General features: G+C 38.5%; 1 protein-coding gene across 1 annotated transcript in view; it reads left to right on the plus strand.

Annotated features, from left to right (window-relative positions):
- Positions 1–3,278: 3,278 nt before the first annotated feature.
- Positions 3,279–5,145, plus strand: part of TESPA1 (thymocyte expressed, positive selection associated 1) — a 28,922-nt gene continuing 27,055 nt past the window's right edge. Inside the window, exon 1 of the mRNA XM_006904481.3 lies at positions 3,279–3,440. The gene's annotated coding sequence lies outside the window, so the exon portion shown is untranslated. The remainder of the gene's footprint in view (positions 3,441–5,145) is intronic.

Here is a 5,145-nt window from a genome sequence, read left to right on the forward strand (position 1 = left end):
TCACTCAAACTGTCCCATCAGCTATTTGAAGGAAAAGACTCAGTGAAAAATGGGTGTTTGCAAACCCCAGAGCCTGTGAAAGGAGAAAGCTGAGAAATGAAATGAAAGCAGATCACTTGCATCTGGGCCCGGGCAGAGGGGCCCAGCTGCTCAGCCCAGAGCAGAGGCTGTGAGCAGCATCTTCTCCGTCATGGGACAGCCTCTCTGGGCAGCTGTCCTGGCTCTGCCCCAGGTCTGGCTGGGCAACCTGCCAACTGAGCTCACCCTTCTGTAGCTTCAGAACTCCTATCCCCCTCCTGCTCATCTGTTCCAATGGACACATCCATGTTTAGAAACTGTTCTTATCAGTGTTATCAGGTTATATATTTAGAGGATATCATTCAAAATCAATTTTTACTTGGCTTTGCAGTAGACAAGAGTTTTTCCTAATGTATTCTCTATTACTTTTATAATGATTTCTTACCAAAGATCTGTCACTTAATATTTTCATTTTCTATAATAAACCATACCTAAAATAGTGTGTGTTCATGTCGTAAATTTCTAGAGACAAGAGAATCTTAGAAAATATTTTTCTGTTTGTCAGAAGAGGAAACTAATACCAAGTGAAATTAAGTAACTTTCATATAGCGAGTGTTAAAGTCAGAAGGCTCTTTTACTCTTAGTTCAGTGTTTTACTAAATTCCATAAAGCACGAAGGAGGGCACCCTAGAATGACAAACTGGCCATGTAATGAGGTGCTAAACTGCTGAATCGCATAGATAGTAGAGCTAACTCATCACCTCATTTAGTATAAGTGTTTTAATTTTTAATCGGGGGCAGGGGGGCAGGAGATGAACAAAATATCTCATAAAAAACCTCCGAAATCCTGAACCGCATTTACACAAAAAGGGGAATTGGTTAAGTTTTCAGGACATACATGAAATATACCATCAGAGAACTTCAGAATGTCAATAATATAGAGGCACTTAATGTTTTCAAGGAGGGAAGAAGGATAGATGAGCGAATGAGCGAGAGAGAGAGAGAATGAGCGAGAGAGAGAGACAGACAGAGAGAGAGAGAGAGAAAGACTCTGCATTGAGAAAGATTTACAAATAGGGAAGATATAGCAAAACAGAAGGAACATTGAGAAAGACTTACAAATAGGGAAGATATAGCAAAACAGAAGGAAGAACTCTGGACTTCATTCTCCTAGAAATTATATAGCCTTCATCCTTGACTTTCAGCAACTGCTCATAGAGAAAAAAAACTTAAAAAAAAAAAATCAAAACAGCAATTTTTTAAATTAACAAAAAAAAATTCTAGAATTTTGCTTGTGAAATGTCGTCTTTAATGAATGAGGTCATTTTGATAGATATAGAAATAGAGCATGCTGGAAAAAAATTTTAAAGCATATATTAAAGAGCCTTTAAAAAAACTGCAATTTGTCACACATTTACTATGAGTTATATCCTGTAATAAAAACTCTACATCTCTTTATTCTACGGCCTATAGCTTTCGACCCACCACCCCCTCCCCCACTGCCCCATTTAAGTAGATTATCCTTATTTTGCAAAGAAATTGAGGTCTAGAGATATTAATTAATGTGTCCAGGACTACAGAGTCGCCTAGTGCCAGAACCTGACTCTAAAGCCTACTCTCCTAACCACGAACCGACCAGAGTTTATCAAAATGTTGGCATTTTGGTCAGGACAATTAATCCTTATGCTGAACAGTCTTGTGCCTTCAGAGACATTCAGTATCTCTGGTCCTCCAGCATTAAATAGCAGGAGCAGCTTCCTATGCCTCTAAAGATGAAAACACCCTCCCATATTTACAAACTCCCTCTGGAGGTAGTGCTCTCCCTATCCCCAACACACTGAAAATAACTGTTAAGGAAAATGCTGAATTTCAGAAAGTTAGGGTTAAAATTTTTTTTGAGTGTTTTATTAGTTTTGTTTTTGTAGTTAATTTGTACAGAAAAAAATAGTACGAAAGTGACCAAGAGAGGAACAGACTAGGTTTTTTACTTGACTTTGAGGTAATTCTCAAAAAAAAAATCACATATTTAGCACATACTATATACTGGAAAATATGTTAGACATTTCATCCCTACATATAAATGAAAGTACTATATTTGTGCATGTGTGTGTATGTGTGTGTGTATGTGTTAAAGAAAGAAAGATTATTTTACTCATCTTATCCTTAAAGAAAGCAATGTTTAGAGAACTTAATTTGCTGAGCAGGAATTTTATTTAGGCTTCTTTCCATCATACTACTGCTCTACTGTGGCTATCTAATAAAGTTGTTCTATTGGCAATTAGAAATGGAATTCGAGAACACAGTAAAAAGAGATCTAAGTGTAGTTATAGTTCAAAAAATTATAAATAAAAGAAATGAACAGGTGAAAATCAGTCACATTTAGCACAATAGAGGTGTGCCTTGTACAATAAATATTGTGATAAATATTCATAAGTAAATGACACAGGAAATGACACAGAGTAGAATAAAAAAATGAAACAAATGAAACAAATGAAAAAGAAATAGCGTTAGCAGGTAATGGTGAAGTGGGGAGAGGGACAGTCAACCATGCTGAATGTTAGCCAGGGTGAAAGTGACTGAGGAGTAGAAAAACTTTTTGAGTTTAATAGGCTTCTTGGAACTAAAAGCCAATAAGTTGAAGACATTTCTAGGGTGTGAAGGATTTTTAAACATCAAGTTTTAAAATTTTCTTGAGAAAGCAATCATTTACTTTAAAAAAGAAAAATTTTGAAGTGGTTTGAACATAAAAACAAAGTGCCAAGAAGTCAACCTGGAAAAAGAAGTGGCTTATGATGGTGTACAGCACTTGAAAACAAGCTTCTGGAGAATTTACCAGAGTGTGAAAGAGTTATGAAAACAGGTCCATTTTTGGCGTAGAGCTCTCTTAAGTCTGTGATAGGGCTATAGGCATCTTCTCTGAGATAAATGCGAGTTGGTTTTCCAGAGAGAGCTTTACCATCATTTTAGATACCTCTCCTCCTGGTGACAGCGGGATTCTAGTTATATGGAGAGAAGACTTTCCTATACACCCATGCTTACATAAGCTGTTCCTTTCCTTTAATAGGAAAAGATCCCCTGTTGTTTCGGAAAGACAGAGGCAGCTCTCTGCCGGGAAGAGCTCGCTAGTGGTGAGCTCAATGACTTCAGATACTTTGTTCTTCAGTCAGTCTCCTGAGCTAGAGCAAAGGATGTGGCTGGGGTGGGAGGCGGAGACTGCATATGTGTATCTGTGCGTGTGTGTTTTCTCATTTCCGCTTCCCCTTTCAAGCTGGCAACAGCAGTTTAATGAGGACAGAGAGAAAGGTACAATATGCAATATGATATTTTCTCACTGTCCTCACTTCAATCTCAATACCTGGAAAGGGCTTGGCCCAGCTTTGAGAGCCACTTTGCCTCAGACTCGGCCCTCTACCAGCAGACAGGTAAGTGTAACTTCTGCCTCAATTCTAAGATTGTATTAATTTAGGATGGTGCTGGAAGACAGGAAGAAACTGGGCAGAGAAAAATCAGGCTGTGGAGAAAAGGGAAAAGTCAGGAGAAAATATCCCATACCCCTGACTTCAACCTTAAAAAATTTGTCATTGTGCTTCTCAGAACAAGAAGGTTCCTTTACTTTCTTTTTTCCTTCCTATTACCAAGGGAGTACTCATTCTAGAGTCAAAAAACATGGATTCCTTTGATGACCTGAATTAATATTTAGGAATTCTTCACCTTTCTCACCTGAGAAGTTTCTCTCTGTGTCTTGCTATACTCACTTTTGCTGTAAATTAAATCTGATTCTAAACTTTGAAATGTTCTCCAGGAAAAAATGTTTTTTAGCTTCATCGTAGGTCCCATTCTAGCATCCATAACAATGACTATTGGGACTACCTTGCCTAAACCAATTTTACTTTTTGTGGATATTAACTCTTTCTTCAGACGCCATGGAACAAGGTTGTCAAGGAGATAAACTACAGCAAGATGTATTAGGGTTACATATGAAGAATTTACACAATTAGACAACAGCAGACCAAATTAACTAGAAGGCTCAAGACAGATAGCTATTTGTCAGGGTTGTTTTTCAGGCTATGCATCTCAGAGATGAGTATACAAATATGTTGACCACTCAATGACCTACATAATCCAGGGGTGAGGGATGGATTCTGGGCTTCTCCAGCATCTTCGTCTTAGTGGTAGCCAGGCTGAGCATGTCACCACCAACATAAGTTTTGGGGAGGGGAGGGGAGTGGAAAGATCCACTGCACTGGGGTTTTCCCATTTCCCTGTTGTGCTACTAAGCTCACCAGTGAGTGGAGGAGAAGAAGTAGGTACCCAATGCAGAACAAGGACAAGATAAAAGAGCCCCACAGAAGTGGCTTGATAAGACATGAGGATTTGGAAGTACTAGTGACTCTGTCTACCACAAATGGCCCTGTAGAGAGGCCAAAGGACTTTTTAGACAGTACATAGCAGTGCCAAGGATAGGAGGTTGGAGGCTTTCAACTCATGTGTCTAAACTTTAGATTTAACAGTTGTTAAGCTCGAGTGATTATAGCTAAAGATCTGGTGTGATTCTTCTATAACATGAAGCATTATTAGCTAGAGGGCAAGCTAGGTTTGTTATCCATCTCTATATATTATCAAAGATAAGGTAAAGATATTACAAAAGGAACAGAAAGAGATCTAACAAATAATTTTTTACCGACAGACATGCCAGGGAGTTTAGAAACTCTTTCCAACCACACTAAGAACGCTGTCTCATAATTCCCTTGGTCCTCTGAAAGTTAGATGAAATCCTGTGATTAAGCATTATGTAGCGGCCATAGAGACCCAACACAGTCATTTTTAGTTCAAGGTTCATGATACGTGTTTTAATAGAGAATTGAGAGGAAGTTCGGTCCAGCTCAGATCATGATTCACAAGACCACTCTGGGCTACAGGAAGGGGAAAAGATCAGACTTTTACTCCCACTTCATAACTGACAACTGTTCTGTTTCTCACCTAAAGGACGAGACCTAAGTGGGCATTTCGATACATATTGAACTCTATGCCCTGTCCACACCCAGGCCTAATGCAGAAAGGAATAAACACTGATTTTGAGAAGAAATGGTTCAGATGTTGTGAAAGAAAAAGAGAGAAAAATAAAAA

The sequence above is a fragment of the Pteropus alecto genome, unplaced genomic scaffold (assembly GCF_000325575.1).
Source record: "Pteropus alecto unplaced genomic scaffold, ASM32557v1 scaffold220, whole genome shotgun sequence".
NCBI classification, from domain to species: domain Eukaryota; kingdom Metazoa; phylum Chordata; class Mammalia; order Chiroptera; family Pteropodidae; genus Pteropus; species Pteropus alecto.